General features: G+C 39.4%; 1 pseudogene; it reads left to right on the top strand.

Annotated features, from left to right (window-relative positions):
• The first annotated feature begins 565 nt into the window (after positions 1–565).
• Positions 566–883, top strand: LOC131502146 (non-histone chromosomal protein HMG-14-like; annotated as a pseudogene).
• Positions 884–12,775: the final 11,892 nt, after the last annotated feature.

The raw sequence follows: 12,775 nt of genomic DNA, 5'->3' as shown, positions 1-12,775 counted from the left end.
CCATTTCTTCAAGGAGTTTGGGTTCCTCTGAGTATTTAGAAGCCAAGATCTGACACTAGGTGTGCCCACTGTTTCTTGGGTATCATTGCTTCTAAGCCCCCTCTGCCAATGCAGCTAGAAAGTAGACACACATATTCACTCATATACACCTATATCTATTCACATATCTCTATACAAAAATCCATTAGGTTGCACTGATACCTCCAAACCCAATCCAACGCTACAAGGTTTATTCCATTTTTTCTATTTCCCAAATCTGTAACTCCCTTCTCTGACAATGAGAAACCTGGCTGGCTTTATCCACCATATATCGATGTATTTGGTCAGTCCTAGAATACACAGAAAGTAATTCAGTTATGTCTAACCCATGCCTCTGAGAAAAAGCAGTTTACAAACCAGAGTTCAATATTTTTTTAGAGTTCTTGTCTTTAGCCCGAGGTCATATTGTCCAAATACACTGTTGGAAAGTCATCAGAGGGCAGAAGGAGGGGCAGTGGCCCTGCAGCTCAGCTTCGTGAAGTTTCTCTGCACTAAGCGGCCTGCTCTCACCCTCCCCACCGCCAAGATGCCCCGGAAGAAGGTCAATGCAGTCGAAGGGGCCGTGAAGGGAGAGCCCAAGGGATCTGCAAGGTTGTCCGTGAAACCTGCTCCTTCAAAGGTAGAAACGAAGCCCAAAAAGTTAGCAGGAAAGGCTAAATCCTCTGGCAAAACAAGTGCAAACAGAAGGGAAAAGGGGAACAAAGGGCAAACAGGCCAAAGTGACTAACCAGGAAAGGAAACATTGACCTGCAGAAAACGGAGAACTGAAAATACGTAGAATCCAGCCTCTAATGAAGCAGGAGAGAAGCAGCTAAGTCTGATTAGGATGTGTACCATGTCTTAGTGGTCCCCGTATCCTTGTAACAGGCATAGGAGTGTCATCAACTACTTCATAAATGCATGCTTTCTAATAGCTCTAGAAACATTTTTAAGCAGAGAATGAGCTTTACCTCATTTGTTAAGTGTAAATGCTTTCATTCAATAGGTGAAATCATTTGCGGTTCGGGGTTTTTGTTTTGTTTTTATATCCTGTAATACAAAGCATGTGAAATGGCAATTTGGAGTCATGGTCATGCCTTTACTGTGCCTTCAACATTTGAAGTGACTTCTTTTCCATGTTGGGTTTTAGTAGAATTATTTCTTAAAGTAAACCACTCCCACCTTGGCTTTGCCTGTCAGAATTGTGTGCACTTTGTGCTGTATTTAGTTGTGGTAGTCGCATTTGCCTAATAATTTTGTTTTATGCTGTAAAAGATTGAAAACTCTTGCATGCAGTACCTATGATATTAAACTGTGAATGAGGGCAACTTACAATTTGGAAGCTTATCAATCATTTGAGGGTATTGATACTTCATATCCTCTTAAGGAAAACTGCCTCTAAATGTTAAGCTGCAAGGTCCCTGAAAAACTGTTTAGAGGGAACTCATAACTACATGGCTTTTTAGATTTTCAGTACATACATTAAAATTTGAACTAATTGTTCATAATATCTGTGTACTGATCTTCAAACAACCAATAAAATCCCAAGTGTGAAAGAAAAGAGTTATTTGAATTAGTTTTCTCTTTCTGCTCTTCAGAGCAGTTCCGTTCTGCATTTAAAATGAAGTGCAGGGGCACCTGGGTGGCTCAGTCGGTTGAACGTCAGACTTAGGCTCAGGTCGCGATCTCACGGTTTGTGAGTTCGAGCCCTGTGTCGGGCTCTGTGCTGATGGCTCAGAGCCTGGAGCCTGCTTCGGATTCTGTGTCTCCCTCTCTCTCTGCCCCTCGCACTCGGTCTCCCTCTGTCTCAAAAATAAAATAAACATTAAAAAAAAACCTGAAGTGCAGTTCATGGGTTGTTTATTGTTGTTCCATTTTAGTATTTTCCCCAATCCTTATTGGCTTTATTGATTGTCTTTTTTTGAACACGTGAAACATTAACATGGCTCCAAGAGTTAGAAATGTTCAAAGAGGAATTCTCAGAGAAGTATCTCGCTCACTTCCTTGCTGTCCATCTTTTCTACCAGGTTCCCACCCACACCTTGTAGGAAACAGATCTCATTAGTACCTAGCTTATGTTTCCTGTGGGGTTTTTTCGCACAAATGAGCAGATGCATGCACATGTTCCTATTTCCCCTTTTTTTCTTAAACAAAATGAGGCATATACTGCACATGCTGTTTTCCACTTTGCTTTTCTTCACCTGACACTGTATCCTGGAAATCACCCCACCTCAGTTCATACACATCTCTCCCATTTAAAAAAAAATTTTATTTTACAAAGCTGCATAGTACTCCACTATATGGATGTACCATAGTTTATTCAAACACTACAATATTTTGGAATTACAAACAATGCCCTGATGAAGAACCTTGTGCATATCTATTTTTGCACTGGTGGGGGTGAACCTTCACCATACAGTAGGATTGCTAGGTCAAAAAGCAAATGCATGTGCGATTTTGTTAAGTACTGACAAATTCCCTGTCATGAGAGTTGCACCAGTTTGCATTCTGGCCTGCAATGCATGAGAGTGCCTGCTTACTCATAGCTTCACTAGCAGAGTCACTCATTAATTAAGTTTTTTATTTTAATTCCAGTACTAACATACAGTGTTATATTAGTTTCAGATGTACAACATAGTCATTCAACAATTCCATACATCACCCAGTGCTCATCACGATAGGTGTACTCTCTAATCCCTCCACCTCCTCCCCTCTCATGACCATCTATTTGTTCTCTATAGTTAAGATTTGGTTTGTTTCTTTCACTCTCTCTCTTTTTTCCATTTGCTTATTTATCTTATTTCTTAAACTCCACATATGAGTGAAACAATACGGTGTCTGTCTTTCTCTGACTTATTTTGCTTAGCATTATACTCTCCAGATCCATCCATGTTATTGAAAATGGCAAGATTTCATTCTTTTTACGGATGAATACTATTCCATTCTTTATATACCACAGCTTCTTTATCCAGTCATCTTTCTTTTAAATTTTTTAATGTTTGCCTTTGAGAGAGAAAGAGAGCATGAGCAGGGGAGGGGCAGAGAGAGAGGGAGACACAGAATCCAAAGCAGGCTCCAGGCTCTGAGCTGTCAGCACAAGAGCCCGACACAGGGCTTAAACTCACGAACCATGAGATCATGACCTGAGCCGAAGTCGGACGCTTAACTGACTGAGTCACCTGGGTCCCCTATCCCACCTCTTCTTTTTCCATTCATCTATGGATGGACACTTGGGCTGCTTCCATAATTGACTATTGTAAATAATGCTGCAATATACATAGGGGTGCATGTATACCTTTGGGTTAGAATTTTTGTGTTTGGTGGGTAAATACCCAGTAGTGCAATTACTGGATCGTACGGTAGTTCTATTTTTAACTTTTTGAGGAAACTCCATACTGTTTCCCACAGTGGCTGCACCAGTTTGCATTGTCAATAGAGCATGAGGGTTTCCTGTCTCTACACCCTCTTGCAAACACATAGACTTAATGCAGTCTCCATCAAAATACCAACAGCATTTTTCACAGAACTAGAACAAACAATCCTAAAATTTGTATGGCCACAGCAATCTTGAGAAAGAAAAACAAAACTGGAGGTATCACAATTCCAGACTTCAAGTTATATTGCAAAGCTGCAGTAATCAAAACAGTATGGTACTGGCACAAAAGTAAACACAGAGCTCAACGGGACAGGACAGAAAACCCAGAAACAAGCCCACAATTACATAGTCAATTAACTTTTGACAAAATAGGAAAGAGACAGTCTCTTCAACAAATGGTATTGGGAAAACCGCACAGCTACACGCAAAAGGATGAAACTGGACCAAGTTCTCACACTCTACACAAAAATAAACTCAAAATTGATTAAATACCTAAATATGAGACCCGAAACCACAAAAATCCTAGATGAGAACACAGTCAGTAAGGTCTTTGACATCAGCTGTAGCAACATATTTCTAGATAGGTCTCCTGAACAAGGGAAATAAAAGCAAAATAAACTACTGGGACTACATCCAAACAAAAAGCTTCTGCGCAGTGAAGGAAACAATCAACTAAACTAAAAGGCAATCTATGGAATGGGAGAAGATATTTGTAAATGACATATCTAATAAAGGGTTAGTATCCCAAATACATAAAGGTCTTATACAACTGAACACCCAAAAAACATAATCCAATTTAAAAATGGGCAGAAGACATGAACATTTCTCCAAAGAAGACATCCAGATGGCCAACCGACACATGAAAAAATGATCAACATCACTCATCAGGGAAATGCAAATAAAAACCACAATGAGGTATCACCTAACAACTGTCAGAATAGTTAAAATCAACAGCACAAAAAGCAGAGTTTTTTTTTAATACCTTTTAGTTTTTGACACTCTGGCATGTGAGAAACGGTATTCCAGCGTACTTTTACTTTACATTACTCTCATCATGAAGGAAATTGAATATCTCTTCATGCATTTAAGGTCCATTTAAAAACGTTTTTTGTAGGGAATTTTCCTTGTGTGTCATTCGCCCATTTTTCTCTCAGGTATTTTGGCCTTTCCCCTCAATTTTTAAGATTTTTTTTTTTTTTTATATTTTAGGAATGGCAGCTTTTTATGTACGATATGTGTAAATATCTCCCAGTTTCCCTTAATTATGTTTTTATCTTATTTGTGGTGGGGGTGGGTTATGTACATAAATTGTTTTTTAATGTAGTCAAACTTATCAATCTTTTCTTTTATTGCCTCTGCATTTTAAGCCAATTAGCAAGACTTTCCCTACACTCAGCTTAAAGAGGAATTCACCCACATTTGCTTCCCTGATCTATATAGTTTATTCTTACACATAGTAAAAAAAATATATGAATCTAGTTTTATCTTCTTCCAGATGGCTGACTTGCTTTGTCAGAATCATTTATTAAAATTTCTTTCTTTTTTAAAAAGATTTTTATTTATTTGTTTTTGAGGGAGAGAGAGAGAGAGAGAGAGAGAGAGAGAGAGAGAGAGAGAGAAAGCACAAGCAGGGGAGGGGCAGAGAGCAATGGAGAGAGAGAATCCCAAGCAGGCTTTGAACTGGCAGTGCAGAGCTCCATATCATGAATCATGAGATCATGGCCTGAGTCAAGATCAAGAGTTGGAGGCTCAACTGACTGAGCCACCCACACACCCCTCTCTTGATAAGAGCTCTCTTTAACTTCATTTCCTTGATGAGAATACAGAGGCTTAGAAATGTTGAGCAACTTACTCAGTGTTATACAGCTAATAAATGGAGTCAGAGATGGCCCTCTCTGAAGTGGTGACTAAGACCTATGAACAGGGAGGGCTATTGCTACAGGCATACTCAGGGGAAGAACAGCCCATCCAGGGGTAACAGCAAGTGCTAAGACCCTGAGGCAAGGGCGAAGTTGGCCCATAGAGAAGGATAGTGTGTCTGGAAAACAGTGAGTATGGGGAGAGTGTATGAGATGATGGCAAGGCAGGCAAGTTATGCATAATGTAAAGCCTTTGTGAGGATTTTGATTGTATTATGTCATGGGAAATTTCTGGAAAGTTCTAAGGACTTAGGTAGTAAGTTCTAATTTATGTTTTTAAATAATCAATGTTGGCAGCTGTCTGGAGGATGGATTAAGAACAGGGAGCCCAGGGGCACCTGGGTGGCTCAGTCGGTTTAGTGTCTGACACTTGATTTTGGCTCAGGTTATGATCCAAGGGTTGTGGGATCAAGGATCCATGCGGAGCATGGAGCCTGCTTATTCTCTCTCTCTCTCTCTCTCTCTCTCTCCCTCTCTCTCTCTCTCTCTCTCTCTCTCTCTCTCTCTCCATCTGTCCCTCTCCCTCCCCCCCTCTAAAAAAAAGAGGAGCCCAAATGTGAGCCAGTTGTGGAAATCCAGAACTGGATTTTCCATTTGCATCAGCATAATGGCAGTGAAGGTGGAGAGAGATAGACAGATTCATTGATCATTGAATGTAGCAAAATCTGAAGTGACATAGAGCTGCTTTGCCTTGGCCAATAGTGCATCATACCCCAGCATCTCTTCTAGCTGCAGTGGAACTGAATTGAGCTCTAGAGTGATAGACAAACTGAAGACACCGGATGTGAAAGAATTTTACTATTATCTTCAAATATGAAATGGAAAACTCACACAATCATGTTCATCTTTGACACTGTGTGGTTTATGAAAACAAAAACTGCTTGGTTTTCACTCAAGCAATACGAATATTAGTTTACAGAATATAAGACATGTGAGACTGTGTAAGCCCCATGACCCAACCAACAGCAAGTATCTCTGGTAATGACACCAAAAGACACCTTTGAGGAGAGGATACAGCTTGGAGGATCTTTTCATGATACTCACTCCAGAAGATAAAGACTTGCCCACAGACATTCCATACTTCTTTATTTGTTCTTCTAGATGGAAAATTCATGAATATAACTCTTCAGTATTGATTCCTCTGAGGTCTGAACCCATACACCTATTTTCTTGGTGTCTTCATTTATACACCAAGCAGGCAGTTCATAACTACCATGAACAAACTTATGTTATGCCTCGCTCCACATTTTGCTTCCCTCAATCTTTTTCTCACTTAATCATACCTCCACCCATCCACCCATCAGCTAAAGCCAGAAACGTGGGTACCATATTTGATTATTCTTTCTTTCTGCACCCATCTCGATTCTATCCTTTGGCAAGTCATCATGTCTCTACTTTCAAAGTTAGAAGTTGAACCTTTCCCTTTTCTCTGCTACCACTGCTACAAGCCTAGGCAATTCCATACTCATCTTTTGCCTGGGCTTCGATAAAAGTCTCTTAAGTAGCTTGCTTATATCCTTATAAGTATCCTTATATCCTTATACCCTCACTTACAGCTTACGTATCTCTCCATCATCAGTTCTGCATGCTGACATCAGACATAAGACATCAGTCTTAAAATACATGTAAGACTTGGGCACTTACCTACTTAAAACCCTTCAATAGTTTCCCATTACCCTTAGAAAAAGGTTTTTCTTGCCTCAGCACTATTGCCATTTCAGGCCAAAAATTCTTTGCAGCGGGGGACTGTCTTGTGCATGGTCAGGGGTTTAGCAGCATTCCTGACCTCTACTCACGAGAGTCTAGGAGCAGCCCACCCCCAGTTGTGACAACCCAGAATTATTCCAGACATTGCCAAACATCCGCTGGGATGGACGGGTGTACAAAATCACTCCTAGTTCATAACCACCACCTCAGAGTAAACCCCAATTCCTTATAATGGCCTGTAAGACCTTACACGAGCTGAACGTGGCTCATCTCTCTAATTTCAGTGTGTATCATACTTCCTTATGCTCACGATATTCCAGCCACAATAACCATTTGTTGTTGTTGTCCGTGGGATGTGCTCTAGCTACAGGGCTTTTGCCTCCACATACGCTAATCCTTCTTTTTGAAATGCTTTCCCTAAATGTGTCCCTGTCTTGCACCACATTTGCTTATTTCACATTCACTCATGCATCAGATTTTAATGTAATGAAGTATTTCTGGATCCCCTAGACCAGTCAAGTTCCTCGTACATACAATCTCAGGTCACTGGGACACATTCCTCTCAGAACCTCTACCAGCTTGTGTCCCATGAGGGTAGGGGCCATGGCAGTTTGGGGCCACAACTGCATCTCTGGTGCTGACTCTAGTGTTGACTGCTTGGGATTCCCCCCCACCCTAGTTTTGCTGAGATATAACTGACATACAGCACTGTATAAGTTTAGGGATGAGCACTGGGTGCTGTATGGAAACCAATTTGACAGTAAATTATATTTAATAAAAACAAACAAACAAATAAATAAATAAGTTTAGGGTGTACGGCGTAATGATTTGACTTCCATGTATCATTAAATGTTTACTGCAGTAAGTTTAGTTAATATCCATCATCTTATGTATATATATATATATATTTTGTGATGAGTGATGAGAACTCCCAGGATTTATTCTTTTAACAACTTTCATATCTATCATACAGCAGCGGTAACTATACTCATCATGATGTACATCACAACTCTCCTAGGACTTATTTATCTTATAACTAGAAGTTTGAGACTTTTGATCACCTTTCTCCAGTTCCCTGTCACTACCCCTTGCCTCTGGTAACCACAGATCTTTTGTATTTGTCTTTCTTTGTCTCACTTATTTCACTTAGCATAATGCTCTCAAGGTCCATCCATGTGTTGCAAGTAGACTGCCTGCGTTCTTGACCCAGATCTGTCACTTGTAAGTGATGTGACCTTGGATATGTCACTTGATGTACTTCAGATTTACTTTCCTCCACTGTAAAAGCGAGGACTTCCTTATTAATTACTTCATTGGATTATTGTGAAGATTAAATACAAACCCTTAGCAGCATGCCTAACATAATAATAATTCAATAAATTCTACTATGATCATTATTACTAATCACTATCATTATCTTTGCATCAAGAATACATGACCATAGGTAGCAACTCATCTATAGCTTTCCAAATAATTATTTCCCCTTTGGTCCAAGAGGACTAGCCCTTTTCTCTTCAAAATATATGAATAGATTGTTCCATTCTCTGATTTTGTTTTTTTTTTTAACTTTAAAAAGTAATTTGAATATTTTACTGCTGAGAACAAAATAATAATAGTCAATTCAGTATGGTCCTCGCTTGGTTAAAAACTTGGTTTCTTAAATTTGACTTCTCCTGGAACTTAATGTCTCCTCTTAGTCCTATACACCCGTTCTTTTTCTTCAGCACCATCATTAGGACACCAGCAATTAGGTAATGCTCTATCATTTCCTATTAGGGAACATTCCCAGATTCATTTCCAAGGCCAGCATTACCTTAGTACCAAAGTCAGATAATGCCATTACAGGAAAAGAAAACTACAGACCAAACTAAAAACTTTCTGCATGACAAAGGAAACAATCAGCAAGATGAAGGACAATCTCTGGAATGGGAGAAAATATTTGCAAACCATAGATCTGATGAGGGGTTAAAATTCAAAATATATAAAGAACTCCTACAACTCAATAACAACAACAACAACAACAACAACAACAACCACCAAATAACTGATTAAAAAATGGGCAGAGGACTTGAATAGACATTTTTCCAAAGAAGACATACAAGTGACCAACAGGTACATGAAAAGATGCTCAACGTCACTAATTATTAGGGAAATGAAAATCAAAGCCACAGTGAGATGTAACCTCTCACCTGTCAGAATGGTTATCATCAAAAAGACATGACAAGTGTTGGTGAGGATGTGAAGAAAGGGAAACCTTGTGCCCTATTGGTGGACATGTAAAATGGTACAGCCACTATGGAAAACAGTATAGAAGTTCCTCAAATAGTTAAAAATGGAATTACCATATGATCCAGCAATTTCACTTCTGGGTATGTATCCAAAGGAAATGAAAACAGGATATTGAACACATAGCCATACTCCCATATTTATTGCAGCATTATTCACAATAGCCAAATATGGCAACAACCTAAGGGTCCACCAATGGAAGAACAGATATATATATATATATATATATATATATATATATATATACACACACACACACACACTAATATATACCGACACACACACACACAATGGAATATTATTGAGTCATGAGAAAGAAGGAAATCCTGACATGTGCAACAACATGGATGGACCCTGAGGGCATTATACTAGCTGAAACAATTCAGACAAAAACATACAAATACTGTATGGTATCACTTGAACGTGGCATCTCCAAAAGCCAAACTCGTAGAAACAGAGAGTAGAATGGTAGTTACCAAGGGCTGGAGGGTGAGGGAAATAAGAAGCTGGTCGAACAGTACAAACTTCCAGTTAGAAAATGATTAAGTTCTGGGGCGCCTGGGTGGCTCAGAACCATAAGGGAATAGATTTGTATCGGTTGAGCATCTGACTTCGGCTCAGGTCATGGATCTCGCATCTTGTGACTTCGGGCCCCGCATCTGGCTCTGTGCTGACAGCTCAGAGCCTGCAGCCTGCTCCGGATTCTGTGTCTCCCTCTCTCTCTCTGCCCCTAACCCACTCGCATTCTGTCTCTGTCTCTTTCAAAAATAAATAAACAGTAAAAACAATGATTAAGTTCTGGGAAATCTAATGTACAGCATTGTGTTTACAGTTAATAATACTGTATTATATACTTGATCATTGCTAAGAGAGTAGATCTTAAATGTTCTCACCACAAAGGTGAAACGGCAATTATATGATATGATAGAGGTATGAGCCAACTATAGTGGTAAATCATATTGCAATATATAAGTGTATCAAATCAATATGTTGTACACCTCAAACTTACACAATGCTATATGTCAATTATACCTTAATAGAGCTGGGAAAAAAAATAATTGCCTTGATACTGTGTAACCAAAATTTACAAATCTAAAATAGATGGTTGAACTAAATGTAAGATTCCTATTTCTAATTTTGTGTTAATCAGAAAAACTTTATTATTTCCACTTGTTGGTTTTATAATAAATATTACAACTTATTAAAAAACCTTATGCTAAAAAAGTTTCCTATTTTTTAGTAATTGTCATTTATTATTATTATTATTATTTTAAGCTTACAAATAAGAGCTTATGTAGTAGACAAAATAAGCACCCCACCTGTCCCCCAAATATCTCTACATCCTAATCCTTAGAACCGGTGAATATACTGCCTCACATGGCAACAAATTTTGAAGATGTGATTAAGTTAAGGATCTTCAGATTGGAAAGTTATTCTGAATTATCTGGGTAGGCTCAACCACAGGGGTCCTTATAGGAGGAAAGGCAACATGAATATAGATGGAGAGAGAGAGAGAGACAAAATACTCTGTTGGCTTTAAAGATGGAGGAAGGGACCAAGAGGCAAGGAATTCAGGTGGCCTCCAGAAGCTAGAAAATGCAGGAAAGCGATCCTCCCCTACAGGTTCCAGAAGGAACCAGTCCTGTTGACATATTGATTTTAACACAACAAGATGCCTTCCATACTTCTGACACCCAGAACCATAAGGGAATAGATTTGTATTGTCTTAAGCCACTAAATTTCTGGTAATTTATTGGAGGCAACAGATTGACTTCAACAACTCCATGGATTAGCCGTACATCATAACAATCAAAGGATTAGATTTTGTCTTTCTAGGTTAAAATATCAATGTGCTTGAAATTTGGGGATTGTACATTCTGATTAATAGAATTTTCAGTTTATTTTATTTTGTTTAGTTATGAAAAAATCTTAAAGTAAAGAAAGTAAAGAAAATAATATACCCACCTATGTACCTACTATTGAGACCATACAAGAATTAACATTTTGCCATACTTGCTTCAGACTCTCTTCCTTTTTTTTTTTTTTAATTTTTTTAACGTTTATTTATTTTTGAGACAGAGAGAGACAGTGCATGAACGGGGGAGGGTCAGAGAGAGGGAGACACAGAATCCGAAACAGGCTCCAGGCTCTGAGCTGTCAGCACAGAGCCCGACGCGGGGCTCGAACTCACAAGCCGCGAGATCATGACCTGAGCCGAAGTCAGACGCTCAACCGACTGAGCCACCCGGGCGCCCTCTCTTCCTTTTTAAGAAATAAAATATTACTGATAAATGAAAGTTACCCTCCCCAACTTCCCCCCGCCCTTCTTCTCTTGAGCTTGATGTATGTAATTACAGTGTATATTACTACACTGTTACTACACATGTATAGATTCATAAACACTTCATTTCTATGGTCAAGCATACGTGCCCAGCTACGTGCTGCCCATTTCCACTTGGATGCTCAATTGCCACTCAAAACACACATGCTGAAAACACAACATAGCCTCTCTCCTTCGAATTGTGCCCCTTTCATAAGCTTTCCGTTTCTGTTATGGCTCCACCACACTGTCAGTTACAGACACACAAAGCCATTCTCTGCTTTGCCCTTCCTGACCACTCAGCCACCAGGCCATGTTGATTTCAATTCGTCCATTAAATTAATGGACATCGTTTATTTTCCTTACCACCAGTACAACTTGAATTCAAATCTTTGTCGTCATATGCCAGAATTAGTCAAATGGTCTCCTAATTACTTTCTTGCCTGTAATTTCTCCCATGTCCTTGTCCTTACTACACAAAGTTACCAGATTTTCTTTTACGCTCCTTTGACCATGTCACTTCACCGCTCACAAAGCTTCAAGGACTTTCTGTTGGACAAAGCACACACCCTTTCCGATGCAGTTATGTCCCTGTACTTTCTGACCCCAACCTACAACACTTTGTGCACACATGTACTAGAGCCCTAAATACATCGTTGTGTACTTATCCACTAATGTGCTTGTCACCCACACTGAACTATAAGTTCCCAGAGGCCAGAAACTGCAGTATTCACCCTTGTTGTTCTAGGCCTAGCCCGTATTGGATGTTCAATACACAGAAGCGGACTTGAATAAAATTGTTGTGATGTGGGATCATAGAAGTCGCATGACAGTGGGGTGGGTAGTGAGGGGTTCAGTACGGTGCTTGTCCTTTGTATGAAGGAGCCGCCCCCCACTTTCTCACTTCCCCCCTCTCTTGCTTTCTCAAATCAAAAACAAAGTTTTGAGACACTGCTCTGTAGTTTTCTCTCCTCATGATGTCTTTGTCTTTGTTTTTCAGGGTAACACTAGCTTCGTGAAATGACTTGAGAAACATACACTCTTCTATGATATTTTGAAAATGTTCGTGAGGTATCACTGTTAGTTCTTATTTAAATACTTGGGAAATTTTACCAGTGAAGCTGTTTGGGACTGGGCTTGTCTTTGTGG

Source organism: Neofelis nebulosa, chromosome X (genome assembly GCF_028018385.1).
Source record: "Neofelis nebulosa isolate mNeoNeb1 chromosome X, mNeoNeb1.pri, whole genome shotgun sequence".
Classification (NCBI taxonomy): domain Eukaryota; kingdom Metazoa; phylum Chordata; class Mammalia; order Carnivora; family Felidae; genus Neofelis; species Neofelis nebulosa.
This window is presented reverse-complemented; position numbering and strand designations above follow the sequence as displayed.